Here is a 23,897-nt window from a genome sequence, read left to right as displayed (position 1 = left end):
ATGCAGGTTTGATATATCCAATTTCTGATAGTCCATGGGTAAGCCCAGTTCAATGCGTGCCTAAGAAGGGTGGCATGACTGTCATTACAAATGAGAAAAATGAGCTTATTCCTACTAGAACCGTAACAGGATGGCGTGTGTGTATTGATTATAGAAAATTAAATGACGCCACTAGAAAAGATCACTTTCCCTTACCTTTCATTGATCAAATGTTGGAAAGATTAGCCGGAAATAGTTACTATTGTTTTCTAGATGGATTTTTCGGATATTTTCAAATTCCAATAGCACCCGAAGATCAAGAGAAAACCACATTCACGTGCCCTTATGGTACTTTTGCTTACAAACGCATGCCATTTGGACTTTGCAACGCCCCTGTAACCTTTCAAAGGTGTATGATGGCGATTTTTCACGACATGATAGAAGAATGCATGGAAGTTTTCATGGATGACTTTTCAGTCTTCGGTGATACATTTGAATCATGTCTAGTTAATCTTTAACGAATGCTTATTAGATGCGAACAATCAAATCTAGTACTTAATTGGGAGAAATGCCATTTCATGGTTAAAGAAGGCATCGTTCTTGGTCATAAAATTTCAAAAGAAGGAATTGAAGTGGATAGAGCTAAAGTAGATGTAATTGCTAAACTTTCACATCCCACCAATGTTAGAGGAGTTAGGAGTTTTCTAGGGCATGCCGGTTTTTACCGACGTTTCATAAAAGTTTTTTCAAAAATTGCCACTCCTATGAATAAACTCCTAGAAAAGGATGCTCCATTCATCTTTTCAGATGAGTGTATCAAATCTTTTAATATTCTTAAAGAAAAACTCACTAATGCGCCGATCATGATAACACCAAATTGGAATCTACCATTTGAACTAATGTGCGATGCAAGTGATTTTGCAATGGGAGCCGTTTTAGGACAAAGGATTGAAAAACGATTCCAACCTATATATTATGCTAGTAAGACGTTACAAGGAGCACAAACGAACTATACAACTACTAAAAAAGAACTCCTTGCTATTGTCTTTGCTTTTGACAAATTTCGATCATATCTCGTTCTAGCAAAAACGGTGGTCTATACCGACCATTCTGCTCTTAGATACCTATTTTCAAAACAAGATGCTAAACCAAGATTAATCCGTTGGATCTTACTCTTACAAGAGTTTGATATTGAAATCCGAGATAAAAGAGGAGCAGAAAATCTCGCCGCTGATCATCTTTCTCGTCTTGAAAATCCCGAATTAGAAGTTCTAAATGAATCGGCCATACAAGACAACTTTCCTGATGAATATCTATTGAAGATAGATTATAAAGAAATACCATGGTTTGCAGACTATGCAAACTACTTAGTATGTGGATTCCTTGAAAAAGGATTATCGTACCAAAGACGAAAGAAATTCTTCAGTGATATAAAACACTATTTTTGGGAAGATCCACATCTGTTTAAAAGTTGTCCCGATGGAATAATACGCCGATGTGTATTTGGAGATGAAGCTAGTAAAATTTTAAACCATTGTCACACAGGACCAACAGAAGGGCATTATGGGCCTCAACTAACAGCAAGAAAAGTTTATGATGCTGGATTCTATTGGCCTACAATTTACAAAGACGCACACCTTCTTTGCAAATCCTGTGATGCTTGTCAAAGGGCCGGAAAAATAAGTCAACGTGATGAAATGCCACAAAATGTCATCCAAGTATGTGAAGTATTTGACATTTGGGGTATTGACTTTATGGGTCCATTTCCAAAATCTCATAATAATCTATATATACTCGTAGCCATTGATTATGTATCTAAATGGGCGGAAGCACAAGCTCTCCCAACTAACGATGCACGAGTTGTAGTCAACTTTTTAAAACATCTTTTTGCAAGGTTTGGAACACCGAAAGCTTTAATAAGTGATCGGGGAACTCATTTCTGTAATAATCAACTTGAGAAAGTTCTTAAAAGATATGGAGTAACTCATAAAATCCCCACCGCATATCATCCACAAACAAGTGGACAAGTTGAAAATACCAACCGAGCTTTAAAACGTATTCTAGAGAAAACCGTAGGATCAAATCCGAAGGAATGGTCCATTAAATTGGAGGATGCACTCTGGGCTTTTAGAACAGCCTACAAAACTCCAATTGGAACAACACCTTTTAGACTTGTTTATGGAAAAGCATGTCATCTTCCAGTAGAAATTGAACACAAAGCATTTTGGGCTTTGAAGACATGTAATCTTGATTTACATGAAGCTGGACGTCTACGATTAAGTCAACTAAACGAATTAGAAGAATTAAGACATGAAGCATACGAAAATTCGATAATCTATAAAGAAAGAACGAAGAAATTGCATGATAAAAGAATCAGAAGTTTAAAAGAATTTAAGGAAGGAGACAGAGTTCTTCTTTTCAATTCACGATTCAAGCTATTTCCTGGAAAATTGAAATCAAGATGGTCTGGACCATTCATAGTCAAAAGAGTTTTCCCATACGGAACGATAGAATTAATAAATTCAAATGGGATTGAATTTAAAGTTAATGGTCACAGAGTTAAACACTACATACATGGTCCGATGGAAGTCGACAACGAAGTTAATCACAATTTCGACACCACAGCTAACTAAGTGTGGGGAGAATCAAGTCTTTAAAGGATAATATGTATTTCTGTTAGAGTTAGATTGTCTGTTTTGGTGTAGTTCTCGAAAATGGAACCCGAATGGTCTTTCCCTAGCAGACCCTAAAGAACTAGTCTTCTCCCCCCATTCTGAATTTTTATTTTTTTAGGTTTTTACAAAATGAAGACTGCCTGTGAACTAAACCATGGTCTAATGCTACACGCTTTGATCACTAAACGTAATAATTACATACTACCGAGTGAAATAGTATCAGTAATCAGAGAAAGAATGGACGGAGTTAGAAAAGAATCCAGATGCGAAGATAATAAGTTACAATTTGGTAAAGGAAAATCAAAATCCGCAGCGAAAAGAAGAGCACGACACCTAGAAAGATGTCACAAATGCGGAAAATGGTCACATGGAGGTAAATGTTCAAATAATCAAACCTATTCGAACACCGAATTTGTTACTTTATGCTGAGACGGACCGTTCATATGTTTAGAAGAAAAGACACTGAATGCTCGAGGTTACGCCTATGTCGCTATGGAAAACCAATTAAACCGACTATCTTATGAATGGAATAGATCATATAACTAAGAAATCTATTTCACAGGTATGTCTGTACAGTTTTTATTTTATTTATTTTTATTTTTAACCTTTTGATAATAAACGCTAATTTGTTCGCTAAAAAGTATTAAATTGGTATTAAATAAAATTAGGTTTGGCGACCGAAATTATTAATATCATTCAAAAAAATTTATTACATCACTGCGCAATTTAACGTTTATTATTAAGGTATAAATATCTTTAATCAATCAACCCAAAATATTTCAAAAATTCGTCATGAGTTAAATTAGGTCTTGGAACCGAAATTACTTTACCGAAAAGAGGGGCGCATATTTTTGATAATATTTGATTGATTAAAGTGGGATAAAAAGCCAAAAAGATTTTTACTTTTATTTTTACCATGTTTTTAAAATTAATATATAAATCTTAAATTAATATTGTAAACTTTGTAAAAACAATATATTTAAAATTGAAATATTAGAAAAATTAATGTAAGTTTGGTGTGAATTTATAATATGAATTTTTAAATTAAGTTTGGTGTGAATTTTTAATTATTAAAATATGAATTTTTAATTTTATGCATTTTAAATTTTAAGTTTGGTGTGAATTTTTAATATTAATTTTGAATTTCATATTTAAATTGTGTGAATTTAAAAACAAAAATTTACTTTATCTCATTAAGTTAAAAATATGATTTTTAAAATTCGTCGTAAGTTGAAGACTAGGTCGTTGAACCGAAATTGCTTAACCCGAGGGAGGGACAAGAACTTTTATTATCATTATTTTTAATCTTATTGAATTAAAGTATGCCAAAAACATTAAAAAAAACCCTAAAATCTTAGCTTTTAAAACAATCGCTACAAAAAGACAAATTTTAAAATTTTATCGAGGGACGGACTAGGACATCGATCCGAAACGACCTCGTCCTAAATAACAAGGGAAACAAAATTTTAAAATTAATTACTTAATTGTTTTAATAAGTTAAAGATTATATAAAAAAAAAAAAAATACCAAACTCCGCGACTCGCGGAGTTTGGAGGTTTAATCCCCGTGACTCGCGGGAGGACCGAAATACAGAAAAAAAATATAACTGATCGATTAGCTCAGTCCCAACACACCACAAAGAAAAAAAACTGCGAAAATAAGCTCGAAAAAACCCGAAAAATACACCCCAAAATCACAATTTTTAACCGTTAATCATCAAATCTTTTACTAAAATCATGTTGAGAAGGATGCTATCAAGGAATTACTCAAGAAAAACGGTAAATTTCTACACCTAAACACCATTTAATCCGAAATTAGTGTTCTTGAGCAATTTTTTCCCCAATTTGATTTTGATGCTTTTTAGTGTAATTAGGCTTAAATTGTTTATGTATTATGCTTGTATAACCTAGATTGATGCTATTTAACATGATTAGAAGCCTTAAACTTCAAATTTTGAGTAATCTAGGGTTTGTGTTCTTGAGCAAATTTGGGGCTTTTTGATATAAACAGGTTATGGCCGATTTTTATCATGAATTGTTGCTAAATTAAGTAGTGTAACATGTTTAGGTAGTTAAATGATCCAAACTTTGAGCCTAAACATGATTTTGAGAATTAAAGTGGACTTTTTCAAGTCTAAAATTCATGAACTTGATTTTTGAGAGATAATGCCATTTGAAACTTGTTTAGTTGCTAGTAATGATTATTTTGACATGTTATTTGAGTTGAATGCTTATGAACTTGGCGAACATTTTCGTATATGCTTATTTGAAAAAGTGTAGATTTGATAAAAATGTGAAAATGAGCTTAAGTTTGATATAAATTGATCATGTCATTGTAATTATTTTGATTGATGATTTTGCTGACACTAATGCATATTTGGATGCACAAAAATTGTGTTTGATGTGTTTTGCAGACTGAAAGAGGTGAATCTTCATCCCAAGCTCGCAATGCTCCTGCTGAGAATGCGGAACAACAGGAGGTGGATAACTACTACAAGCAAGATATACCTCATCCATTCATGACCTTTTCTGATATGCACTTGGAAGATTTGCACCCGAACCTGAGATTTGACAGACTTTGGATAGATTATCCAAAATATCAAAGGGATTTGCATACTCTTCATTCTAAGGTTGTTGAGGTACCTAGAGTCATAGAATGGGGACCCTTAGAAGCTGTAGAATTGGCCGGGCCAATTAGAGAATTACTTGTACAGAGGTATGGTAATTCTACTTTTAATGACTGGGTACGTTTATTCACCATGCGTAGACCTGTATATAAAGTATGGTGTGAAGAATTGTTGTGTAGTATAGAGTTGAATGATCGGGTAGCTAGTTTAACCGATCGATCTTTTATTAGATTTTTGTTAGGCGGTTCGATGCGCCACATGTCTTTACTAGACATGGCTCAGGCTTTACGTATATATACGCCTGAGGAATTAGCATATGCCGATTGTAGAGGGTTGATACTAAACGGTAGAAAGATAGATGAAAATTTTGATACACACGTTGTGTGGAGTCAAATGACAAGCCATCACCGTTTCAAAGGGGGAAATTACTCTTATTTGGATATAGATAGAGCTGAATTAAGAGTGATTCATAGGTTTTTAGCTAATTCGATTACACAAAGAGGTAAGAACTAGGAAAAGGTAAATGAACAGGATTTGTTTTACCATATGTGTATTCGAGACCCACAAAGCGCTGTAAGTATACCTTATTGTGTGGGTTATTATTTATCAGCTATGGTTAGGGGGATGAGACCGCATAGCATAATAGGAGGTGGTATTTTTATTACTTTGATTGCTGAATATCTCGGTGTGGATATAATTCGGGGGGGATTATTAGTAAAAGAACCAGAACTCCGCGATACTATAGGTTTAAATGTATACCATGGTGCGAAAGTTTTGAAGAGGCGAAATAACGCCGCAGTACAATACCATGGTAGAAATCCACAGGTTGAGAGAAACCAACAGCAAGGTAATGTAGGAGGGGGAAATGAGATGCAAGAAATGCAAAGGTTTATAGCTTCACAGGAATACGAAAATGCTAGACAGAGAGCATTTGAAGATTGGCAAGTTCATCAAAACCAAATCATAGCTCATTGCCAACATATAGGTAGAAACTATATTCCTACACCAAAACCCATATTCCCTCCCTGGTCTATAGAGATGCAGCCACCGTATCCTACGTATAACCCTGCCGAAGCATTTTATAGCACCTATGGTTATGCTTGGAACCCCTATTGGTACCAGTATCATCCCTAGTCTACTTAGTTTTATTTATTTTGTAATTTGTAATATTGATACGTTTAATACTTATGTTAATATTGTAATAGTTTTTATAATTTTCTAACTTTTATTCTTAGATTTTAATAATTTTTGAATGTGGGGTAATATACCAAACTTCAAAAATATGTATATATGTTTGCAGTTTATCTTATGTACACAACAGGGTAAAACAACGCATTTTCAAAGACTGCCATTAAGTTCAGCAAAAGCAACTAATTTTGACGACAAGATGCAAAATATATGTGAAATAACAACAAGACGGAATGAACAAATGATGTGCACCATTTATCATTCAGCAAACAAACGCCAATATATTTGGAAACTTTGGTAAAATTTAATCATTTTCACACTAATCACCCTCAATAATTTAAATTGTTACTGATTTCTTGCAAATGAGGGCATTGCAAGATCTTAAGTGTGGGAAGGGGTTAAATTCTTTCGGATTTTAAAATTTTTATCTTAAACTTAAATTCTTTCGGATTTTAAAATTTTTATCTTAAACACTTGGTTACCATTTAAAAAACTAGTAAAGCAGTAGTTGTATTAGAATTTAGTGCTCTCTGATAATAAAGAACAGCCCTAGTCTTATATACTAACTACCCAATTCTAGTAAAATTTTTCAAAATTTTCAATTAAATGAACTCAAAATCATGTTTATACATATTTATGAACGATAAAACTAGGTTTTAACACCGAAATTATTGTTACCTCGGAAAGGACATAAATTGAGAAACAAACAATGGAATAGAGGACGATAAAAAGGAAAATAAAAGCCAAGTGTGGGAAAATTTACCAAGTTATCTTAAACATATGTCACATATATCTGTAACAAATAACTGAAAATACTTTTGCTTTGGACTAAACTAAACTGTTTTACCCGATGAAAGAAAAGAAGAGATGGATCTACACGATGAATCAATTCCATCATTAAAAGGAAGTAAAGTCTTCCGAAAAAAGAAACGCGCTTCTTGATTTAGGTCAAGAAGTTGTCGTCCAGACCAGCTGTAGGTTGACGAAAAATCTAGAAAAGTCATCACTAAAATCAGCAGGAAATCCACGGACCTCAGCATTAAACAGGGTCGCCAAGTGGTCAGATTTATCCTAACCATGAGAAGGATTTATCTCGTACAATGGGGGGGCACCATGCAAATTAGCTGGATAAGACTAATGAATCAGATCCCCAGAAAGGATAATCTCCTTAAAAGATCAAAAATCAGCTTTTAAGACTGATATTACTCAATCCTTGAGATTGACCTTAAAGATTGAGAATTACAAACTCATGGAATTCAATGATATCTAAACTCGAGCTTGAACGAGAAAATATTTTGATCAAAATTACAAACCGATTTGTTTTCTGAAAACCCTATTTTCAATGCGTTCATTACCATTGAACGTGAAATCCTAGGAATTCACCTGGAATTCATTAGGTCACCTGAACTAAATCGGGTGTCAACCGTAAGAACGGTGGTTGCATAGTGGTCAAAGACAGGACCTTGTGCCAGACCGAAAAATTATAAGGGTGAGCTTTACTATTGCTCCTACCAAGGATAGTAATTGCGTCCGACACGTTATAGACCATAATTAAAAGCATGTCAGGGGACATTGCCTTAACAGTTGCTTGTTCAACGCTTTCCTTTACAACCGGACGGTAGTTTACCGAAAGGTAATATACGGGACAAGTAAACTGGACGTGTTGCTTTCCAAATACAAGGTTAGTAAGTGGGTGACACAAAACCATAAGTTTTGAGCTAAAATTTTCAAATCTGAAACCCACCAAACCCACAAAAATATTTTGCAAACACCGGTAAAGGATTATTCCGGAAAACTTATCTAGGGTAAAAACTAGATTTAATTTTCAAAAGATCAAATGTTTTCATAAAGATCCAATTTCCTTAATGGATCTAAATTTTTATAGTCATGTGGGACTGTAAACCATATCGTTACTACCATTGTTTATACCGCCATATAGAAATCACTGATGTACAAAGTGTGAAGAATAAAGAAGTGATTCTTGTATTTCAAGACGATATTGCTTGAGGACAAGCAACGCTCAAGTGTGGGAATATTTGATAATGCTAAAAACGAACATATATTTCATAGCATTATTCCTCAAGAAAGACAAGCTTTTAGTTGCAATTGTTCTATTTACAAATGATATTCGTTAAAATAATAAAAGGTGAAGACAAAAGACAGATTCGACGAATTGAAGACGCAAACGACCAAAAAGCTCAAAAGTACAAAAGACAATTAAAGAGGTTCCAATTATTGATAAGAAACGTCTCGAAATTACAAGAGTACAAGATTCAAAACGCAAAGTACAAGATATTAAATAGTACGCAAGGACGTTCGAAAATCCGGAACCGGGACCAGAGTCAACTCTCAACGCTCGACGCAACGGACTAAAAATTACAAGTCAACTATGCACATAAATATAATATAATATTTAAATAATTCTTATAATTATTTAATATATTATATTTATATTTAAAACCGTCGGCAAGAAAGACTCCAAAAGGGACTGAGCTGTAATTTCAATCTCCGTGACTCGCAGAGTTTGAAGGCCAAAAATGCCGCGAGTCGCGGAGCCCCAAAAGTTGAAAATCCCTATAAAAGCAAACGAATTCTGATCGAAAAAAAACACCAAAAATCCATCCATCTCTCTATCTATATCGTAATATTTATATATTTTAATTTTAATTTTAATTTTAATTCTAATAATAAGGGTATGTTAGCGAATGTTGTAAGGGTGTAAGTCGAAATTATGTCCGTGTAACGCTACGCTATTTTTAATCATTGTAAGTTATGTTCAACCTTTTTAATTTAATGTCTCGTAGCTAAGTTATTATTATGCTTATTTAATCCGAAGTAATCATGATGTTGGGCTAATTACTAAAATTGGGTAATTGGGCTTTGTACCATAATTGGGGTTTGAATAAAAGAACGACACTTGTGGAAATTAGACTATGGGCTATTAATGGGTTTTATATTAACTAAACAATACCTTGTTAATTTAATATACAAACTTATAATTCGACGTATTTATATATAACCACATACGCTTAATAGGACACGATGGGCGGGATATTTATAAGTACGAATTATTGTTCATTTAACCGGACACGGGGATGGATTAATAGTCAATGGACTCATTAAAATAGGGGTGGATTACATTCAAGGGTAATTGGTGTAATTGTTAACAAAGTAGTAAAACCTTGGTTTACACGCAGTCGATAACCTGGTTTATTCATTAAACAAAGTATTAAAACCTTGTTACAATTCGAATCCCCAATTAGTTGGAATATTTGACTTCGGGAATAAGAATAATTTGACGAAGGCTTTCGCTCTTTATATTTATGACTGATGGACTATTATGGACAAATCCGTATGGACATATTAAATAATCCAGGACAAAGGACAATTAACCCATGGGCATAAAACTAAAATGAACACGTCAAACATCATGATTACGGAAGTTTAAATAAGCATAATTCTTTTATTTCATATTTAATTTCCTTTATTTTATATTTAATTGCACTTCTAATTATCGCATTTTTATTGTTATTATATTTTAATTGCATTTTTAATTATTGTACTTTTTAATTATCGCAAGTTTATTTTATCGCACTTTTATTATTCGCAATTTCATTATCGTTATTTACTTTATGCTTTAATTTAAGTCTTGTATTTATTTTTAATATTTTACATTTGGTTTTAACTGCGACTAAAGTTTTAAAATCGACAAACCGGTCATTAAACGGTAAAAACCCCTCTTTATAATAATAATATTACTTATATATATATATATATATATATTTGTATTTTTATAAAAGTAAACTAATATAGCGTTAAGCTTTGTTCAAAAAGATTCCCAGTGGAACGAACCGGACTTACTAAAAACTACACTACTGTACGATTAGGTACACTGCCTATAAGTGTTGTAGCAAGGTTTAAGTATATCCATTCTCTAAATAAATAAATATCTTGTGTAAAATTGTATCGTATTTAATAGTATTTCCTTGTAAAAATATAAGCTATTTTATATACACCTCGCGAAACATCATATGTTTTAAATAACTTGGTGTATTCTTCCCACACTTAGCTTTTATTTTTCTTTCTTTGCCTTTTTATTCTCTTCTATTCCATTTTAAATGAATTCAAATGTTTTGGGTTGTTTCTCAATTTATGTCCTTTCCGAGGTAACAATAATTTCGGTATTAACACCTAGTTTTATCATTCATAAATATGTATAAACATGATTTTGAATTCATTTATTTGAAAATTTTTAAATTTTTTACTAGAAGTGGGTAGTCAGTATATAAGACTAGGGTTGTTCTTTATTATCAGAGAGCACTAGATTCTAATACAACTACTGCTTTACTAGTAAAATTTAACGGTGGCTATTAAACCAAGTGTATAAGTCAAATGTTTAAAACCCGAAAGAATTTAATCCCTTCCCACACTTAAGATCTTGCAATGCCCTCATTTGCAAGAAATCAGTAAAAATTTAAATTCATGAGGGTGATTAGTGTAAAAAGATTATTAAGATTTACCAAAGTTTCCAAACATATTGTTTGTTCGAATGATAAATGGTGCACATCATTTGCTCATTCCTGCAGTTGTTATATCACATTTGATAGTTTGCGTCTTGTCGTCAAAATTAATAGCTTTTGCTGAACTTAATGCCAATTTTTGAAAGTGCGTTGTTTTACCCCGTTTTACATAAGATAAACTACAAACATATATATACATATATTATTATTTTTTTATTATTATTTTTTTTTATAAAATCTTTATTTATTAAAACAATTTAAATGAATAATTAAAAATTGTCGTTTTAAAGCGAGTGTTTTAATAAGCAAAGATTTTCGGGTTTTTTTTTTTTTTGCATACTTTAGATTAATAAAATTAAAAATAATGATAGCAAAATTTTTCGCCCCGCCCTCGGATAAAGCAATTTCGGTTTCATGACCCAGTCTTTAACTTACGACGAATTTTAAAAAATTATTTTTTTTAACTTAATGAAATAAAGTAAATTTTATTTTTTAAATTCACACAAAACATAAATTTAAAAAGCATATTAATTTCATACAAAACCTACAAAACAAAAATTTAGAATGGAGGGAGCAAACTAGTTCTTTAGTGTCTGCTAGTGGAAAAGACCAATCAGATTTCATTCTCGGAACTACATGAGAACAGAACATCTAAATCTAGACATCATTTTTTTTTAGAACATTTGAATCTCCCCACACTTAGGTAGCTGTGATGTCGAATTTGTGATTAACTTCATTGTCAATTTCTCTTGGACCATAATTAAGCCATTTGTTGGTTTCCTCTGTAACATTCACAAAATCAATTAACATCGCCTTTTTCTTTAGGCGACAAATTGGATACTAATCTGTTACATAACTTAAAGTTCCCCTTAATCCTAGCATCTTGAATCCGTTTATAAAGTTTCTTCATTGAACTGTTAATAACGGGTCATTTAACTTTGTATCAAGAATGGGGTTCTTTGTTATCAGGTCATCATTAGGTGTCACTTCATTTTCCCCATACTTAGGCATTTTATTATTGTTAAGCACTACCGTTGGAGTTGGTAAAACAATGTGGTTTTTACCAAACGTCTTTGTTGGTTTAACGGTTTTGGTTGGTGGAGATTTAGCCTTTCGATTCACAAAGGTGACCGATTTTTCACCATCACTAAGTGTCATTCTACCCTTTCTTACATCAAATAACGCCCTGGTGGATGCTAAGAATGGTCGACCTAAAATTAGAGGAATGTTTGAGTCCTCTTCTATGTCAATGACAATAAATTCGACTAAAAAGGTTAAATTACCCACTTGAACGGGTAGGTTGTCAGCAATTCCAACTGGGTGCCTAATGGTTTGATCAAAGAGTCGAACACTCATCTCCGTTGGACTTAACTCACCTACTCCTAATCTCTTATATAATGAAAGAGGCATAACACTCACACTTGCACCTAAATCTGCTAGTGCATCATACATGACACAATCACTAAGTAGACAAGGAACAATAAATTTACCCGGATCACCCAACCTAGGTGGAGGTTTTGGTGGAACTATCTTCACCGGGTTTATTTTTACGGTTTTTGTTTCTTGTACTTTCTTATTCTTTTTCTTCTTTCCAAAGGTATCACAAACTTTATTACCTATCACTTGCTCATACTCAACTCCTTTTCTTGGAAACGGGATGGGTGGTCTGTATGGTGCCACCACTGGCTTTACATACTCGGGTGGTGGTGGTGTTGTAACTTCTTCATTGTTACTCACATCAACCTTCCCATCTTCTGGAGCTGGTTTTTCAGAATTTGTTGACACCATTTTAACATTCTCATTCCGAGGATTTACTTCAGTATTATTCGGTAGCTTTCCTTGTTCCCTCTCACTCATCATGCTAGCAAGAGTACCTACGTGTTTTTCTAGATTTAAAATGGAAGCTTGTTGAGTTCTTAATGTCATACCCGTCCTAATCCATCTGGACGAAGACTTCAACATCTGGTCCCATTGCGAGGTACTGACCTCTATATGATACGTTTTACAAACATTGCATTCTTTTAAAAGACAAACTCATTTCAAAATATAACCTTTCAATACAAATGATATATGTTTTCCCCTAATATGAATGACTAATCTGTCATAACAGTCTTTTTGAACTCAAATGATTTGAATGCAACGTCTTTTGTAATATGCCATGAATGACTCCAAGTAATATCTTTAAAATGAGCAAATGCACAGCAGAAGATTTCTTTAATACCTGAGAATAAACATGCTTTAAAGTGTCAACCAAAAGGTTGGTGAGTTCATGAGTTTATCATAATCAATCATTTCCAATTATATAATAGACCACAAGATACTCATATTTAGAAAACAATCTGTGCAGGTCTACTCCTGCTATAAAATCATTCATATGAAGAACGCCGGAACCTTTCAAAACAACTCACCAACGGTAGCTAATACGTAGTGCAATGACAAAATCATCTCACCGTGGTAGTTAATACAATATAATTTATACAACGGGAGCTAATGCGTACGCAATGCAAAATCATCTCCCGAGGGTAGATGAAACGGGGGCTAATGCGTAAGCAATGCAAAATCATCCCTCCGTTACCAACTACAAAGTCGACTATAATACAATACAATACATCGGGGGCTAGTGCGTGCGTGCAATGCAAAATCATCCCGCTGATGGTAATTAAAACGGGAGCTAATGCGTACGCAATGCAAAATCATCTCTCCGTTAACTACTAAATCGAAGCTCTGAATCCAAATAATTCTATCATAGAATGTAGTTTTGAATATTTGTGTCTATTCCGTCAATCATTTATAAAAACAGTTCATGTATTCTCAGTTCAAAAATATATCTCAAAAGCATTTAGGAAACAGTTATAAAAACAGCGCATGTATTCTCAGTCCAAAAAATGTAAAGAGTAAAAGGAAATCAAATGAACTCACAATACTGTATTTTGTAGTAAAAATATGCATACGACGATACTGAACAATGCAGGGTTGGCCTTGGATTCACGAACCTATATCATATATATATATCTATATATATATATATATATATATATATATATATATATATATATATATATATATATATATATATATATATATATATATATATATATATATATATATATATATATATTAACACATAAAATGGTAATCGAACAAATTTATACATATTTAGTTATGTATTAAGATTAATATTTATATATAATTTTATTAATACTTGTGATATATTATAATGCTTATTTGATATATAATTTAGTTACCGTTACATCAATATAAATAATATTATATCATAATATTAAGTAATATTAGTATAGTTATGTAATAAATATATTTTTATATAAATTTATTTTGTTGGTAAAATGATATTTATAATAATACTAGAATAAGTATAATAATAGTAATAATAATTTTGACACTAATAATAATAATAATAATAATAATAATAATAATAATAATAATAATAATAATAATAATAATAATAATAATAATAATAATAATAATAATAGTAATAATCATAGTTTTAATAAAAATGATAATACTATTTTTAATAAAAATAATAGATTTAAAAATAATGATACTTGTAGTAATACTGATAATAATAATAACTATAATAATAATAATACTAATAATACTTAATGATTTTACTAGTAACAATAATGATAATACTATAATTTATATTAATGATAATAATAAAAATCATGTTATTAGTCTTAGTAATAATAATAAGAAATTTTAAGTATAAAAACAACAACAATAATAATAACGATAATACTTACATTTGTAGTGATAATACTAAATAATTATTTTAATTGATAATATTAATACTAATGATAATAATGATTCTTTTAGTAATAATAATAATAATAATAATAATAATAATAATAATAATAATAATAATAATAGTAATAATAATAATAATACTCCCTTAAGAGATATTATAAGCTTCCATAAAAAAAATGTCACCGCCCGGGCTCGAACCCAAGACCACTCGATTAAGCACACACACCTCTAACCACTAGTCTGCTATTTTCATTCTGGCATAGTAAGGAATTTAAACTCTTTTATCCCCCAATTCCGTCTCCTTCTTAACTTCTATCGAATCACCACTGTAACATCCTCATCATCATTTTCAAACTCTTTTGGCCCAACAGAAAGCTAATCTTCAGCCCAATAAATTAGAATCACAACAGCCCAACATATTTACTAATCCACTAGGTTTGATTTTTCTCTGATATTTTTAATAGTGGTATACAGCCGTTATATACTTTTAATCATAAATTCGACAGCTTAAACTTTACAGCTTATTGATGCTAGCATCTAATATTATTATAATCGTCATCCTTAATCACTGTTTATCGTCTTTAATGCAGATTTATCATGGTTCGAACATTAACAGCGATCTTAGTTAATACGATTTGGTTTTAATCCTTCGATCAACAGCAGGTTGTAGTTCACTATGGTTATGATGGTTGCAAACATTGATGGGTTTCGATGGTGTGGGCGTTTTGTTTGATTTGAATCAAGAATGAAGCAGGTAGCGGTCTGTTGAGATAAGAAGTAGAAGAATAGATCGAACAGTACGTAATAACGAGTATAGCAGTAGCAAATAATTATGATAACAGGTTTGATGGTAGTGTTTTGGTGGGTTATGATCGTGAAAGAAATCAGGCTCATAGCAGCTTCAATTTCTAGTTTACATATTCATCGATTGTAATTTAGATTCGTTAAATTAAGAAATTTGTACCCGTGAAAAGGGGAAACCACTTATGGGTCTTCGATGGGGATGTGGGGTCCTTGGATATCGACTTAAAGGAATTAGATTGTATCTAATATCAATACCAATAGTATCGTGGACCTCACCCAACTATCATTCTTACTTTAATCATCATAATTTATATATTATGATCAACAATAATATTACCGAAGAGAATTTGATAATGGTGGGTCACCGTTTACGTCTGTCAAAGAAACAGAAGCATCCTAAAAGCAAGTTCTCATCGGATTAAAATAGAACGAATAGTGTGCAGTAGTCTTGAACCAAGTGTGTTCGATTTGTTCGTATAGAACTAAGAAAAAGAAAACAGGAAGCTGAAAGATGGGTTTTGATGGTGGTTTATGACGGTTTAGATGGCGTGACTAATTGGGTGATGATCCGGTGAAGGTGACCGTGGGTTTCATGATAGTAATGGCGTATAAGGTGACGAATTAATGGGTATTGAACGAAGAGGGTGGTGTCATGTAGTTGCAGGTGTACGTGGTGGTTTATTACGGTTAAATAGAAAGACAGAAATGAGTAGCAGTTGCAATCATTTTTTTTTAAATGAAACATATTCGTACCAGCAGTAGTAGATAATATGAGTCTTTGGTGGTGATGATATGGTGGTTTGTTATGGTGGCAATTTGAGACAGAAATGGAACTTTTGCAGCAGTTGTTTGTGATGGTTATCGTGGTGTTCATAGTGATTTGATGGTGGACTAGTGGTGGTTGACGGAGAGGGTGCAAGGTGGGTGTGGTGTGAGCCGTAAGGTGGAGAGATGGTAGTGATCGAAAGAAAGCATGGAGAGATGGTGTTGTGTTGGCGTTTGAATCAAGAAATGGAAAAATCGTAGTAGCAGTGGTGGTGGCGAGTTCATGGGGTGGTAGCCGGAGGTGATGATCAAGGTGGTGACCAAGGTGGTATAAGGTGGTGACGTTAGAGGTAGTGAAATAGAAGAAGGTTAAGGAAGAAGGATAAATAGATGGGTGTGTAATTATATGTGTCTCTGTATGTAATTTAGGATATATATATATATATATATATATATATATATATATATATATATATATATATATATATATATATATACACATATAGATATATATAACATATATATAACATATATATATATATAACATATATATATATATATATATATATATATATATATATATATATATATATATATATATATATATATATATATATATATATATATATATATATATATATATATATAGACTTAGATAGATAATAATAAATACAATAATCAATTACAATATCAATCATAACATAGTAATCTTTCAATTATCACAATTCACGGGTGAAAATAAGTTGTACAAGTGGGTGTGTCGACAATAGATCATGGGCAAAACAGAAAGGCAGAAAAAAGAAAACATCTCATAATGATTTCTAACAGAATTCGTTTCTATATGGTTTATATATAATATTTAATATATTAATAATAAATAAATATACATATATTAATAATAATAATACTGTTAATAATAAAAATACTAATAATAATAATAATCATACTAACAATATTATTAATACTAGTAGTAATAACAATAATAATAATAATATTAATAATAATGAAAGTAGTAATAATAATATTAGTGTTAATACATCATTTATATTTTAACTTGTAATAACTATTATAACGTTCTACATATAACATTTATAAATTATTACATTAATCATAAAATCATGATGTATAGAAATTATATATATTTATATAGATTCATTTTAATTACAACTTAATTATTTGTATCTTATTTTACATATTTATTTTTAATGACTAAGTTGTATTTTATTATTTCAAGTTATTATATTTACTTATTTTTATATTTATATGTACGTATATATATATATATATATATATATATATACATATATATATATATATATGTTATATATATATATATGTTATATATATGTTATATATATCTATATGTATATATATATATATATATATATATATATATATATAGACTTAGATAGATAATAATAAATACAATAATCAATTACAATATCAATCATAACATAGTAATCTTTCAATTATCACAATTCACGGGTGAAAATAAGTTGTACAAGTGGGTGTGTCGACAATAGATCATGGGCAAAACAGAAAGGCAGAAAAAAGAAAACATCTCATAATGATTTCTAACAGAATTCGTTTCTATATGGTTTATATATAATATTTAATATATTAATAATAAATAAATATACATATATTAATAATAATAATACTGTTAATAATAAAAATACTAATAATAATAATAATCATACTAACAATATTATTAATACTAGTAGTAATAACAATAATAATAATAATATTAATAATAATGAAAGTAGTAATAATAATATTAGTGTTAATACATCATTTATATTTTAACTTGTAATAACTATTATAACGTTCTACATATAACATTTATAAATTATTACATTAATCATAAAATCATGATGTATAGAAATTATATATATTTATATAGATTCATTTTAATTACAACTTAATTATTTGTATCTTATTTTACATATTTATTTTTAATGACTAAGTTGTATTTTATTATTTCAAGTTATTATATTTACTTATTTTTATATTTATATGTACGTATATATATATATATATATATATATATATATACATACATATATACATATTTATTTACAAACAAATGTTCGTGAATCGTCGGAAACAGTCGATTGGTCAAATGCATTCATGAAAATAGTTCAAAATTCTTGAGACTCAACCTAGCAGACTTTTCTTATTGCTTCCAACAATTAAATCGTACCGAGAGTTTGGTTTAAAATTAGTCAAAAATTTTCGGGTCGTCACAGTACCTACCCGTTAAAGAAATTTCGTCCCGAAATTTGAGTGAGGTTGTCATAGCTAACAATAAAAATGTTTTCATGATGAATATGAGTTGACAAATAGAGTTTTATCATTATTGATTAATATAGATAAAACGATTCGATTATGTGAAGTGTACAAGTGAAGCTGTCACAAAAGAGTGAAATGAAGAAATAAAGGTTCGTCTTAACTTTTGACGTAGTTAGGGTTGATTTTTGGAATTCAAGGAATTTAAAGAAAATCTTCGAAATCTATATAAGATTTTATTCTTCGGTAATTAAGGGAATTATGATCCTCTTCAAGTTTAATGCGGTAATCTGCCTTGATTGCTCTGTCTGATCTTTCACTATAAATTGACCTCTTCCGTTCCATTAGTCTCACCTCCCTTATACTTTCTTCTTCAATTCATACTTCCAAAAGATTGTGAAAATGCTTAATCCAGTTCTAATCCTTGATATTTTCCTGACTATCGTTTCAGTCATTATTCTTTTTCATTTACCACTGGAGAAGTTTATTTTCTTCTACTATTACCTTGGGGTTATAATATTTTTAATTCTTCCTTGTCTTTATCTTGCTATTCGCATAGATATACACGGTTTGAAATCTCTTGTTTGATGTCGCTCATAATCATATTTATATTATGAAGCTCAATGCTTTTGTTTATCTTCTCTACTTTGAGTAAAGCGATCAAGACGTCTCGGATTCGTAGGTATGAAGTTTCGAATGATCATATTATATTATGTAGAAAGGAAAGGTAATAGCACGATTAGATTTGTCAAATTACAAGAATTCATGGAAAAGATAGAACTTTCAAGAAAATATTTCTTGATATGTTTAGGGTTTAAATAGAATGAAAGAGTTATGTAACATGGCACACGATGACGGTACGGTCTGTGAATCATCACGTTCCATTAGAAATTCAGCATGACTTATGGTAATATAATCACGTTGGCTAAGCGCCATTATATTATACTAACTCATGCTTCAATTCCCTACACTTCTCCAGAAACCATTCATAATTCAAACTCAAATTTTAAAGAAATTTAGAAACTAAATTAGTTTCCTTTATGATGTAACATAGATAGCACGAGGAGATAGATAATTTCAGACAAAGATATTTATGAAGGCATCTTCAGAAATATCAACGATATTTATAACAAAAGATACGATGATATCTTAGAATTCTAAGATCTAAGGATGATTAAAAATTTCTTCCGTAGGAATTTAGAATAAGTAAAGAGCAAAATATTCGCTTAAGAGTTCATCAGATACTGAATCATCTGGATTCAGTAAGTTCAGGTTTAGTCCTGGTGATTTGTCCACAGTCTCCTTCATGGTTTGCTCAATTCGTTTTCCAGTACCAATTTTCTATTGAGTGTTTCCAACATTCCATTCTTTATCATCAAACGATTGGTTATTAAAACCCTCCACAACTTTTGCTACTTCATTAGCATTTTTATACCTGAATCATTGGTTATCAATCCGAGGTGTTTCCAAGAATTTCAAAGGGTTTTGAAAGAAAATTGTAATTGTCGAGATATAAGATAAAATCAAGTGGCAAACTTGAGGAAATATTTAATTGTAGTAGATGTTATTTATTAACGATATTTTAAGTCAAAATGTTGTAATTAATATTTTCTACTCTTTTAATACTTTTTAATTGTTCAAGGTTAGTAGTCTAATAGTCCAATAGTCCAAAATGTAATCTTAAAATTTAAAATATTTAAGATCAACAGACGATGAAGAAATTTTACGTAGTTAATTAATTGGTTACTAATCAATTTTATTTTATCCATTATTTTCTTCATTATGCCACTTGTCAAATCTTGACTTGGTTTTTGATCGGCAGAAATTCGTATATGAAATTGAATTGGAATGAAAATGGTTATTCTTTGGTGAACGGATACGTATATCTGTGGTTGTAAGTAGGATAGTAAATGACTGTTGAATCGGATTTGAAGAATGTACAGTGTAACATGTTAATGCGAGATCTAAATATTTCTAGGGTATTATCTACCCGTTAAAATATTCTCATCATTAATAGTTTGTACAAGGAAACTTTTAATTACAATCTTTATGAAAATATATATACACTTATATATTTTCTTCAGATGTAATCATAGATTTAATGAGTAGATATAATATTAAACTCATTTGATTTACCATTAGATCTAGAATACATAATCTCTAAAACATTAGAGGTTACATAATCGCCATGTCGAACGAAGATAATCGATGTAAAACGATATGCAGAACGAAGATTAATGATATAGAACGATATGTAGAACGATGGTTATGCTCGAGGTACATATTGTGATGTCGAGGCTGGTGATGTGGATGTTGCTGTCGGTGGTACTAGTTCTGTTGGTGCTGAGGCTGGTGATGTTACTGGTGTTGGTGATACTGCTGGTGCTTGTAAATTGTGTACCGTGCTCTCTAAAGTTAACACTCGAGCTCGGAGTTCTTTAACTTCTTCTACTAACCCTGGTTGGTTATCAGTGTGTGGTAGAGGTCGGATATCTTCTCTAGTTCCGTTAATGGTAGCCTCAAGACGAAAAATTCTCGTAAAAAGGGTATAAACGGTGTTGCGAACAGGTTCGCCGGTGAGTGGGTCGAGTACTCCAAGGTTAGGTGGTAGATTCGGTTCATGATATGGAGTACCTTCTTCCCTTATCCATAGGGTGAGTATGTCGCGAACCCACCCCCATTTTCTCCAGTAATCACGGTAGTTGATTGGTTGGTGTGCTCCCGTCACGCTGTCTTCGGAGTCAGAGGAACTTGGTCAATTCGTAGAGGCCATCTTACGCGATCACAGAAAAGACTTTTGGTATGAAAAGTTTAGTGACATCAAATGATAGTTGGATGGTATTCTCAATGCATAATATGCATAAATATATATAGTACCAGGATCCCTTAAATTACGGAGAGATTTACGAAAGATATTAGGCAAAGTTTACCGTAATAGATACGCTAAGACATGAATTTTGTCTATACACTATTCATGCAGTCAATACAGTAAAATGTGTCTAGACTAAGAATGATAAACAGGTAATTTTCTAAGGATGATAAGCAGGTAATTTTCGGCACGAAATGATAAGCAAAACTTTTGACATGCAGACACGGTCGAAGTCCAGACCCACTAATGCATCTAAACAACTATCAGTTAGACACACTAATGCAAGACCTGGTTCGCTAAGACCACTGCTCTGATACCACATGTCATACCCCGTCCTAATCCATCTGGACGAAGACTTCAACATCTGGTCCCATTGCGAGGTACTGAGCTCTATATGATACGTTTTACAAACATTGCATTCTTTTAAAAGACAAACTCATTTCAAAATATAACCTTTCAATACAAATGATATATGTTTTCCCCTAATATGAATGACTAATCTGTAACACCCAAATATTTATTGTACTTAGAGTATAAATAATGTACGTATTGTGCGTGAAGCGTAGTGTAAAATTAAAAGATCAGAATCTGCTCAGACTGTTGTGCGCGCCGCGCACCATTAGGTGAGCGCGCCGCGCACTATGCCAGCGACAGAATTCTGTCTTTTTCCAATTTGATTTAAATGAGGGGCATTTTGGTCTTTTCACTTGAGGCCGGATTTAAGACCATATCAGCTGGTTTGGATTCAGTTTTGGATCATATTTCACATCCACAAACACTCTCAACTATCTAGAGAGAGAGGGAGAGTTCTAGAGAGAGATTTTGGGTTTTGCAGAAGAAGAAGCTTGGTTTGATCAAAAGCTTGAGTGTTAAAGTTGTTCACCTCGTTCCTAGCTACGTTTTGGTTGTTGTGGTAAGTTCTAACTCCGAATTTCATTGTTTGATTTTGATATTCAAGTTAGGGTTTGAACTTAAATTGTTGAGAAACCCATTTAAACTCTTGAAGTGAGTTTATTGATGCTAGTAATCGGGTTATTGGTTGTTGTTGGTGGGTTTTTGGTTGGTGAACAAATTGGCCATGATTAGGACTTGTAATTGGGTTTAATCACTAGGTTTAGTGATTATGGAAGTATTAGAACTCATTATTGTGTATTTGAAAGACTAATTTTGAAATGAGTCAAAATTAGGGTTTTGGGCAATTTTGAGAATGATAAGTGTTCAACACTTATGATTGGGTTCATTTAGCATATTAAGACCATTTTCACTTGTGTTAGTGATTATTGGTTAGTTTGGGCGCGTTTGTGTTTGGAAGTGCAATTGGTCGAAATTGCACTAAGTGTCGAATTGAGTTGGTTTGTAAATCCACTCTAAGTGTGTTGTTGTATTTGTGATAATGGAATAGGTACATTCCATCGGCGAGTTGCGGATTATTCGGTAGCATTTCATCAAGACGACAAGGTGAGTGGAATGATTATACATGTGTGTATATAATGTATTTACTTGTACGAGATTCGATGTGGGTTTTAAGTTCGGGCGATCGATACCACATCGGGTTAATATATGATATGGGCTTAAAGTTCGGGCGATCGATACCATATCATTATGTGTGGACGTAAAGTGTGGGTTTTAAGTTCGGGCGATCGATACCACATTTTGCGTAGCGGGTGGGATTTAAGTTCGGGCGATCGATACCACCCCGGGGTTAGTGATATATTTCGTTGTACACTAACGGTTGTTGGGAACACCGATGGGAAATTTGAAGTACCATTCCCTTGTACTATTGGTTAACCATGGTTATGTATTTGTAGTGTGGCATTTTATATTATTCGAGTTATATATGCTATTGTTTGTGCTAGCTTGTGGTCTTGGAGATTTATCGTTATACCTTGCGTTGGTATGTCATTTAAATTGCTAGCGTGTATGAGGTAATTGTGTATGTGATTGCAAGTAAGTAGGTTATATATGTATGTATATAATTATTGCATTCACTAAGCGTTAGCTTACCCTCTCGTTATTTACCTTTTTAGGATCCGGCTTGGATAAGGGCAAAGGTATTCGCTCGGATTAGTGGCTTTCGGGGGTTATAGCTTTTTGGAAGTTCGACCAAGATTTGGGTAGTTTAACCCCAAACACCATGCTCTAGTGACGTTTGGCAATTAAACTTTTTGTGGTCGAAACTTGTATTTTGTACTTAAGGGTATTTTAGGCATATGTAGGCCCCGCAATGTAAAACTCGTTTTATCTTTGATTCGTGCTAGTTTTACTTATATTAATATGATGTGAAAAGCATTTCGTCTAAAAATTTCGGGAAGTGATAGATCTTTTTACGAAAATGGAAAAAGTTGGACAGCGGGCTGCCAGGCCCTGTGCGCGCCGCGCAAAGGTAGGGCTGCGATCCGCGCACCCTGCCTGGGCAG

Source organism: Rutidosis leptorrhynchoides, chromosome 9 (assembly GCF_046630445.1).
Source record: "Rutidosis leptorrhynchoides isolate AG116_Rl617_1_P2 chromosome 9, CSIRO_AGI_Rlap_v1, whole genome shotgun sequence".
In the NCBI taxonomy this organism is placed as follows: domain Eukaryota; kingdom Viridiplantae; phylum Streptophyta; class Magnoliopsida; order Asterales; family Asteraceae; genus Rutidosis; species Rutidosis leptorrhynchoides.
The sequence above is the reverse complement of the archived record's forward strand: the minus strand, read 5'-3'. Positions refer to the sequence as shown.